Raw genomic sequence first — 11126 nt, forward strand, 5'->3', positions numbered from 1 at the left:
TAAGGTGGGTGGTGCTGTTGACAATTGAGGAGAGAAGGGGGGTGGATATTACTCGGAGCAACGCCATTACTTCAAAAGGCCTCTCTCTGTGAATCTTGAATAACAGACTTCAGTAAGAGCTTTCCCTGTCTATCTGTTCCTGTCAGCCTACCATGGAGGGATCAGAGTCCCATCGTCTAACCACCATGTAAGCTTTGTGCATGTAAACCAGGATGAATGCTGTATAAGAAACCATCTTTCAGAATTTGCACTTCTTCAGATATCGCAGTGCAGTTCTTTAGAAGGTGTGCATAAATGCATATAACAAGGTGAAGTGTCCATAAAAATGTACATATAGGTTAAAAAAAAAAAGCATATATAAATGCATTATATTAGGGGAAATTGCTCTGAAAAAGTGGAGACGTTAGGGTAAACCTCATACAAAAAGATGTTTGTTGGGATAAATTTGTAAGAAAAAGGTTGGTGAATTTTCTAAGGCATTTAAATAAAACTGATGTGGGAATGTGAAGAACTGAGCTTAAGATTGAAAAAACGAGAAACTGAGAAACGCCCAAATGGACCTAGTCACAGCCTATCCTTACAATCAATATTTCCATTTTGGTCTGAAAAGCATTACTTCCACATGCGCTCAACTTTCCATGCTGGCTTCCCCTTGGTTATGAGGACCGGACTGCAGATGGGAATAGGATTTTGATTACACCGGAAAATGCATTTGAACCTAGGATGACCCTCTGCATTCATGCTATGAATTAGTCCATCTATATTCATTAACTTATGTGGTTTGGGGGGGGGGGAGTTTAAGCCAGAAACAAATTATGCACATGAGGTGTTAACATACACAATCCACCTGGTGGAAGCTGAGATGCAGTTTGGATGGAGAAGGCTGTGTGGCGTGTTTTGCATCTTGTTCTAGTCATGGCCTCCTTTTAAAAAAAATGAATAAACTGGCCACTCTTGCATTATATGTGGTGGAAGGGTGGGGGGGAGACACACCTAAATTTTATTTTTAAGACAGAGGTGGGGAAGCTTTTTCATCCCAAGACCCACACTCCCTTCTGGGCAACTTCCTGAGGTTCACATGCCAATGGTGTGCAGGATCAGAGGGGGAATTGTATGGAACCATTGATGTACATGTTATCTTCACACAGAAAGCTAGTTTCTAAACACACACACACACACACACACACTGTCCACCAGCCAGCCAGTCAAGAGACATTATTTGAGTTCAAGGACCTCTTCCAGCCAGGCAAACACACTCTACATGCCAAAAAAAAGTAAGAGCCTGCCGAATCGGGCCAATGGCCCATCTTGTCCAGCAACTTTTTCTCACAGTGACCACCCAGATCCCTGTGGGGAAACAAGAGCACTCTTCCCTTCTGAGTTCTACCTGGAACTGGTATTCAGAACAGTTATTGCCTCTGAGCATAACCATCATGGCTTGTAGCCACTGATCATCTTCTCCATTAATCTATCCAATCCTCTTTTAAAGCCATCTAGGTGGGTGGCAATTGTTGCCTCCTGTGTGACTGAGTTCCATAGGTCAACTGCGCTGTGTGAAGAAGTGCTTTCTTTTGTCTGAGAAGAATCTTCCAATATTCAGCTTCATTGGGTGCCCGCGGGGTCCAGTGTCATTAGAGAGGGAGAAGAACTTTACTCCGTCCTTTCTTCGTGCCATGCATAATTGTATAAAAGTCACTCACCTCACCTCTTGCTTGCCTTTCCTCTGGACTAAAGATTCCCAGACCCTGCAAGCTTTCCTCATGGGGGAGTTACTCTATCTGCTTGATCATCTGAGTTGCCCTTTTCTGAACATTTCTCAGCTCTGCAGTATCCTTTTTGAGGTGAGGCAACCAGAACGGTACACAGAATTCCAAATGCAGCCACATCACGGATTTGCATAATGGCATCTCTATGCAAAGCAGGACCAGTGTGGGGCATGACATGGTGAGAATTCTAAAGGCCAGCAAGAGATGCCTTGAGGGCCACATTTGGCCCCCAGGCCTGAAATTCCCCACTCCTCTTTTAGAGAAGCCTCTCTTTCACATGGTTTCAGTGACAAAAGGTTTAAAAAGGTAAAGGGACCCCTGACCATTAGGTCCAGTTGTGACTGACTCTGGGGTTGCTGCGTTCATCTTGCTTTACTGGCCGAGGGAGCCGGCGTACAGCTTCCGGGTCATGTGGCCAGCATGACTAAGCCACTTCTGGTGAACCAGAGCAGTGCACGGAAAGGCCATTTACCTTCCCGCCAGAGCAGTACCTATTTATCTACTTGCACTGGTGTGCTTTCAAACTGCTAGGTTGGCAGGAGCAGGGACCGAGCAACGGGAGCTCACCCCGTCGTGGGGATTCGAACTGCCAACCTTCTGATCAGCAAGTCAAAAGGCTTACCTCCTATGCAAAACCCTAAATGTGTCAGAACCCACTCAACAGCCTTCTTGATCAACTATCAAAAGAGAGGTGGTTCTGTCTCTCAAAAGAAGAGAAAATGGAAAGAGTTCTGACATGATAGCAAGGGGTCATCTATTAATAAGTGGTCAGCAGTGACAATATTTCTTCTTCTCTGAAAAGAAAAAAGAAACCTTACAAGGGGGTGGGGAGCATTGGAATATTGGCTCATACTTCTCCATTGGCGTTCCCTGAAAAGCTTTGATTAGTTTTCTTAAAAGACTACACACTACATAATTTGAAGCAAGAGGTTAATGGTGTTATTACAACTATTATCCCTTTTAAAATTGTTATCCTCTTGTTTTTCCCGTCTGTATTACCTTCACCTTTCGGTGAACCCATTTTCCCAGCTGTTTCTTTTTGCCGTAAAGTTTGCCAAACACCATCCCAGGAAAGAATAAATGGAGTGTTTTATCAGTTAAGCCTAAGGGAATTTGCAGATTCCCGTAACCCAAGCCATACAGAGAGATTAGAACAAAAATGTATTTAAAAAGAAAAGATGACCACAATTGAAATATAGTCTCCTCCAAGTGAATAGGTGAAATGAATTGGAAAAAGCTCTTCTCGTTCAGGAAATTTAAAAGATTGGATATCACAGTGAATAAATGGCAAGTTCACATGATGGATGTTTACAAGGAAATCTAATTCATCCATCTAATTTGCCCGTCGTTATTAGAAATTTGTAAAATGTCCATCATTACAGAAGGCTGGAAGTGATGTGCAGAGAGAGGGGAGAATGTCATTGACTGCATTGCTTCCCCTCCAAATGCCGAACTTTATTTCTCCCATAGGAATGAATGGCAGCCATTCACAGATGGGGAAAGACAGGAAAAAGCTTGAGGTCACAGGCACCATTAAGGTGGGGCTTAAACCTGCTCCTGGTGATCCCAGTGTCTAGCATGAGAAGCAAATTTTGTTCTCTCTCTGAAGCTTATATTATTTTTGTGCCGCTGAATTCCCTGGGAGCCACTGAAATCTTGCCCCCCCCTTTATTGTGGGAGGCAGGGGCTATTGTTTTGTTATTTTTGTTTTAACTACTTATTTGCATTTTTATCTCGTGAACCGCCCTGAGATCTTTTGTTGAAAGGCAGTATATTAATAATAAAAATAAAATATTTGCATTGCCCCATTCCCTCTCTCCCCACCCCACATGATTTTAGAGTTTAAATGGATATTGGAGTTGTAGGAGGGTGGTGAACAGAGAGTGAAGGCAATTGTATCAGAAGCTCTGAGGGTTAGACTGGATGACCTGCAAAGTCCCCATCCAACTCAGTGACTTCATGATTTTAAGACTGGGTTCTCGGGGAAGGGTCTGCTAAAGTGGTCTAACCCATTGGACAGGATATTATTTTAAATGCCCTGGGGCAGGACTCCTGAGAAATGATTGTTGCTTCAGGTGCTTCAAGGATGAGGTGGGGTTTGTAGGACTCACGTCCTCCCAATGCCATAGCTCTCCCAAGCTTTGCTCTGCAGCCTCCTTGAGTGTTTCTGCCTGGCTGGATTATGTAATTTGCTTGCCTGGATTGAGGACAGAAAGAGATGTATAAGTGGGTCTGTAGAGACTAGACTGCAGTACCGAGGGAAAATCTACCTCTGTTGCTCCAACTTCTTTTGCCTCTCGCCCTGCTCACCATGGACATGTGGTCTCCAGCAGGTTGCCCAGGAGGAAATGTTGTGAATAACCCAAATATGACAACACACCAATGAAGAAGAAGAAGAAGAATTTGGATTTGATATCCTGCTTTATCACTACCCTAAGGAGTCTCAAAGCAACTAACATTCTCCTTTCCCTTCCTCCCCCACAGCAAACACTCTCTGAGGTGAGTGAGGCTGAGAGACTTCAAAAAAGTGTGGCTAGCCCAAGGTCACCCAGCAGCTGCATGTGGAGGAGCGGGGAATCGAACCCGGTTCACCAGATTACGAGTCTACCGCTCTTAACCACTACACCACACTGGCTCCTAATAAACCAACCTCCAGTCACCTCCTTCCAAAGGGAAACGAACAAAGGCAAGGCCTGCACCCCTAAAAAGATGGCAAACTTAGAACCACTTCTCAGCAAAGGTCCTCTTCCCCCCACATACAATGTTGTGAGCTTTTGTTGTGTGCTGCCGTCTGCGCCCATAACCTTGCATCGACATTGGGGTGAAGGTACCGAAGGGGCACCGGGTGGGAGCTCTTGTTCTCTACGTTCTATATTTGGCTCAGCTTTTGTCCCAGGAACCCAAAGAACAAACACCTGGCAAGATTAAAACGGGCACTCAATATTTGTCTTTCAAGAAACAAATCAAAACACCGGGTACTGCATGTCACTCAACAACAGCATGATCTTTTGATATTAGCACAATGCTGATGAGCAGATACCCCGTTCTCTGGCCATGCTGTGTTTGCCCTGGCTTTTGAAAATGGTACCTCTTGCTTGCTGCAGTCAAAGGTCACCTTACTTCTCTGAGAAAAGCATGGCCAACCTTTTAGAGATCACTCAAGGGAACATAAGGAGCAGCATTCTAAGTGCCATGGGGACAAATGTCTGTGGGATGGACAGTGTGGCAAGAGCACCTTCTCCTGCCCTAGATGTTGCCACCAGCTCTCCTCCTGGATCTGATCTGGGGGTGGAAGATGGGATCTACACAATTCATAACACTCTTCATGACTTCTAAAAAGTTAATGAGACCAGTCTTCTCTTTGCAGAAGCACTCTTGATTATTCTTCCATACACTCCTTCCAGATTGTCCTTCCATACACTCAATAATGCTATATTTAATAAGGCTTTCCAACAATTTCCCTGGACTTTAATTACTTGAATCCCTTTTTTTAAAAAAAAGTTCTATCACCACTAAGTTCCTCAGACTACCATCCTGAAAAGTCAGTTCAGGCAGAGAGATTTTCCATGCATCTTCCACAATGAAGATAGACACAAATTACGGTATTCATTCACTTTATTTCTGTAGCCTCCTTTTTCAACTTTAAAAGGTAAAGGATCCCTGACAGTTAAGTCCAGTTGCGGATGACTGGGGTTGCAGTGCTCATCTGCTTTACAGGCCAAGGGAGCCAGCGTTTGTACGCAGACAGTTTTCCCGGGTCATGTGGCTAGCAACAGAACACTGAACCCAGAGCAGCGTACGGAAACGCCGTTTACCTTCCCACCAGGGTGGTACCTATTTATCTACTTGCACTTTTGGGCATGCTTTCGAACTGCTAGGTTGGCAGGACACTTGTCACCTTGCTAACCAGTTTCTCGCTTCTGGTGTGTGTGTATGTGTATATATATATATATATATATATATATATATATATATATATATTTCTCCTTTTTAATCGCATTTGGGCAAGACTTCCTTTTCTGATGGCTTGCCTGAAATAGCTTTCTTGACTCTACTCATTAACCACATTGGCATCCTCTTTGACTTGGTATCATCTTTCATGATCTGTGGCACACATTCTAGGTTGAGCTTCAATTATTGTGGTTTTGAATAATCTCACAATGTTCCGGAGAAATTTAACCCTCTTCAATTTCTCTTTCAACTTCCTTTTTGCCAGCCTCCTAATTTTTTTAGAAGATTCCACCTTGGAAATCAATTTCCTCGTCTGTGTGAGGGTAATTGAAGTCACCCATTACTATAACACTTTCTCCTTTGAATGCCTTCCCGATTTCATCCTACATCTCAAGATCTCTTGAAGCATTTTTGTTGGGGGCGGGGGGAATGATAGCACACTCACAGTATTAAATTATTTTGGGAAATGGTGTTGCTATTGTCACCCACAGAGAATCTGCAAAGGAGCCTCTTTTGAGATTTGTTGACTCTCTGTTGGAGGAGAGGACTTTCCTTTGCAGAGAACTCACAATTAACCATCTGCGGAGAAAAAAACAAAGCAGGAAATAATGAGGCAAAATGGAGCTGCCTGATGTGGCAGGGAAGGTATTGCTTGCGTCTTTCAATGCTGAGACAAGAACAGCCACAGCTCAGTGGCAGAGCATCTGCTTTGCATGCCAAAGGTCCCAGGTTCAATCCCCAGCATCTCCATTTAGGGCTGGAGATGCCCGCTGGGGAGATGTTGCTAGTCAGTGTAGGCAATATTGATCTAGAATAGGCATAGGCAAACTTGCCCCTCCAGATGTTTTGGGACTACAGCTCCCATCATCCCTAGCTAACAGGACCAGTAGTCAGGGATGATGGGAGTTGTAGTCCCAAAACATCTGGAGGGCCGAGTTTGCCTATGCCAGATCTAGAAGGACAAAGGGTCTGGTTCCGTATAAGACAGCTTCCTTTTTCCCACAATGCCTTTCCATAAATCCATAATGCAGCCACATATTAAATACTGTATACAGTCCTGATAATCCCTAGCATGGGAATTGTGTGTTTCACAGTTGCCACACAGTGAGTTGATGTTTCTACTGAGCTGCCCACTGTGGCTCTGAGCTCTCTTTCCTGGTGAGTCAGCATCAGTACAGACCCCACCTGTGTATACATGAAGTTAAGGTTGTTTGCCCCAATATCTATCACTTTACACTTTCTTATGTATTGATCAACATTTCCCATTTTCTTGCCTGTTCGCCCAGTTTGGAGGAATCAGTTTTCAGAGTTTACCAACAGCCCACCCCACTTTTACATAATATTGGGAAGTGCCTGTTGATGAAATTCATTAGCAAGAATTGTGTCACAATGTCAGAGGAGGAAGGTTTCCTTTGCAGAAGACTTCCAGTTAATTGTCTGTGGCACAACATCTACTCTTCATGCGGAAGGTCGCAGGTTCAGTTTTCCTTGGCATCTTCAGGTAGGGCCGGGAATGTCGAGTGCCTGAAACCCAGAGAAGCGCTGCCATAAAACTGGAAACAGAACATGAAGCAGAGCTGCCTGATGTGGAAGGGAAGGTATTGCTTGTGTCTTAAACTGCAGGGAGAGAGAACACACCCACCTCACAAAAGCGTGAGCCCTTGCACACTGTCAGGGTGAACGAGACCTACAGTTCTGTGCTGTGAAAGAGCTTCTCCGGCAATTAAAGGGAAGAACATGAAGTACTTGGAGGTTTGGAAGCCAATTTGGTGCTTAAAAGTAGAATTTAAAGCACAATGATCTGACATGAGTTGCTTGTGCTTCCCCTTGTGTCTTGTCCCTCTGCCTTCTCCTCTGGATTGATTTGAAGTCGAACTACACGATCAGATAAAGTATAGCACACAGCCTTAACTGGACTGGATGTCTCTTAAGACAGATCAGTTTTACAACTGAATAACTCCCTCTGTATGTAGAATCACAGAATTGTAGCATTGGAAAGGGCCCTGCAATGCAGGAATATGCGGCTGTCCCATACAGGGTCCGAAAATGCACCCATGGCATTATCAGCCCCATGCTCTAGCCAACTGAGCTATTCAGAAGACTTGGAGCAGAGCTCAGATGCAACATTTCTCTGTGACATGCTTAATTTTCACATACAGTGTGTGTATGAGAGAGAGTGTGCATTAAAATATGTTATTCTCCCCTAAGCATTCTATTTTATGGCACTGCACTGCTGAACAGCATTGCATTGTGAACAAGCCTGTCCCTTAGTAAAGGGTCTTGTGGCAGCCTGCAGGAGCTTACCTGCATAAGCTACATTTTTGCTGACTTCTGGTTGCAGAACATCGAAGTCAGTTGGTGGAAGCAAAATATGAAAGACCACCATCGACCTAGAATGGTTTTTTAGTTTGCTCATGCTGAACAACCCTTCCCCCTTAACCGCAGTCCTACTTTTGTTCACTCTGAGTAACTTTTGCTTAAATGTGCTTTGCATAATGCAGTTGACTCCACTGTAGTAGTTCAGTCCCCCCCCCCCTTTTCCCCAGTGTTATATGTCTGCAGAACTTTGATGGTCTGGACAAGGACTTCATGAAGAGACAAACTTCAAGCAAGAGGAAGTTGCAGAAGGAAACAGAGACCCAATATCTTCATTTTATCTCCCTCGGTTAATTGGCTTACCATCCATCACTCTGGCTAGTGTTGGCCCTGGGGTCAAACCTTCAGCTCATAGAATACATGGTACTTCTACCAAGCCCTTGATTCCTGCATTGCAGGGGGTTGGACTAGATGACCCTTGGTGTCCCTTCCAACTCTATGATTCTATAATCAGGACTCAGGAGGAAATTGTTTCCCTTATTCAGAGTTTCCAGATCAAACATCTTTTTGGATCTAGAGAAATTTCAGGAAGAATTCTGTTGCATTAAACTTTATTATTTAGCCTTTTTCTTTCTTCTTATGAAATGAGGGTGAGAATTGAGCCTCACATTGTTTCCATAGTCCATGCACTAATTGATTTAGGTCTATGTGATTTAATGGGTGTCTAGTGCACCTTTAAGGACATATACCCTCCCAAGAAGCCTTAAATCAGGAACTTGCCATAAAAAAGCCTTGATGAACAAAACTGCTAAGGGATATTAAAAGCTGCCTTATTGTCCATCTAGGTCAGAATCTGAGCTCAACAAATTGCCTGTTTATGTGTCTGCTATATGTTGTGCGGTTTTTCTTCTGTTCCCATTTTACTCTATATTGTCTGATTAATAACAATAGCAGTAATAATAATTCATATTAGATATCGTTTCGGCTTATGTTATGAACCTCCTTGAGTGCACTTGGACCAAAAAGAAATACATACACTTTTCCTTGGGGGCGGCCAGCCAGCCAGTACGACTGCAGAAGGGGTGTTAAATTGCTTTCTTTAAAAAGAGAGAGAGAGATTTGAGAGCTCTTGGAACTGTACGTGCAGAAAAGCATATAAGCACAGATAAGTACAAGTTAATAATAAACCTATAGCAGTGCACGGTAATATATTTTACCAGCCCTGTAAAAGATCTCACCTTTCCAACACTGTGCAACTACATGGTTTTATTGACTCAGTAAGCACTATCCCCTTCTCTAGTTCATTTTTCCATATCCCCCCAAGAAGAACAACAACCTATTTTGGAATGAAACGTAAAAGCTGCTCAGACAAGATTCCCAGCTTCTTCTATGACAAATCATACATTCCGGGGCCAACCCTATCATTACACATGGCAGGAGGGTATGCTGCAAGCAGCAGATTCTCATTCAGAGTCAATTATTTAGGTCCGACTTCCCCAACTTAGTGCTTTCCAGATATTTTAAACTACAACTCCAATCAGCCCCAGCTGGCATGGTGATGGGAGTTGTAGCCCAAACATTGAGGAACAGACATTTTGTTCTGTTTTTCCCATGGGGGTGGGCATCATTTAATCATTATTATTATTTTTGCGTCAGGTCACAAATTCTCCTAAGTTCCCTCTGCTTTATCCTTCTTCACTACCCCACAATAAGCTTTCCAAAAAGAAATCATTTCAAGAGGCAGAAGTATTTCACAGAATGGTCTGCCTGAGGCCAGGGCTGTTGTCAAAGGTTAGCGTCAAGCACATTATTGCTATTATTATCATTATTAATTGTTTTAGAATGATGGGCAGCCCTCAGAAAGTGCTTGAATGCCACAGCGCTCTCGCCACTTCCAATTCTCATCAACTGCTCCACAGAGACAATCCTGAACCAGATGGACCAATGGTCTGATTTAGCATAAGGCAATTTCTTGGGTCCCAAATGGCTGTTCACTATGGAAGGAGCTTTAGTGCATAATAACAGACTGCTGGATCAGGCCTGCGGCCCATTTAGTCCAGCGTCGGAGAAGAGGCATGGAGATGCAATTAGCCGTAACTCTTACTACTATGGGACGCGGGTGGTGCTGTGGGTTAAAGCACAAAGCCTAGCACTTGCTGATCAGAAGGTCGGAGGTTCGAATCCCCGCGACGGGGTGAGCTCCCATTGCTTGGTCCCAGCTCCTGCCAATCTAGGCTCCGGTGGGAAGGTAAATGGCGTTTCCATGCGCTGCTGTGGTTCGCCAGAAGCGGCTTAGTCATGCTGGCCACATGACCCGGAAGCTGTACACCGGCTCCCTCAGCCAATAAAGCAAGATGAGCGTCACAACCCCAGAGTTGGCCACAACTGGTTAGGCAGTGGCGTAGCGTGGGTTGTCAGCACCCGGGGCAAGGCAAGTAATTTGCGCCCCCTAACCTGTGGATTTGCACCCCCTAACCCGTGGATTTGCGCACCCTAACCCTAACCCCCAGATGTTGCGCCCGGTGCGGCCGGCCCCCCCTGCACCCCCCACGCTACGCCACTGTGGTTAGGGGCCCCTTTACCTTTACCTTACTACTATATCTCACCAGAAGCATACCTAGGCTCCTTTTTGCTCTTGCCAAAGAGCTGTATCAGAGCTCTCCTCCCATTCCTTGAACCCTTGGCAAGTAGCTCCACCAAGGCACCCAGAGGAGCCAGTGCCCAGAGCAGCAGAGGAGCAGCCCAGGGAATACAGGGGGAGGAGGGGCAGACAGGCTCCTAATCGCACCAAGCCCAAGTGGAGAGCAGCAGTTTTTGTAACCCCCTGGGCATGGGCGTAGCCAGGATTTGGGGGGGGGGGCAGGTCTTTTGTTAGAGGGGGCAGAACTTCAGTTTGCTATGTATTGTTATTGATTTTATTGATTTTTATTTATTGGGGGGCAGCTGCCCCTCCCTGCCCCCCTTGGCTACACACATGCCCCTGGGCCTGCGCCAACCCTTAGGTACACCCCTGCGTCTCACTTTAACAGAGTCCTGCCAGCTTCCTCAGCGAGGAAATGTGAGGAAGGGCGCCTCACCATCAATCAAGTCCAG

This window comes from Podarcis liolepis, assembly GCF_965112155.1.
Source record: "Podarcis liolepis genome assembly, chromosome: 14".
Lineage (NCBI taxonomy): Eukaryota > Metazoa > Chordata > Lepidosauria > Squamata > Lacertidae > Podarcis > Podarcis liolepis.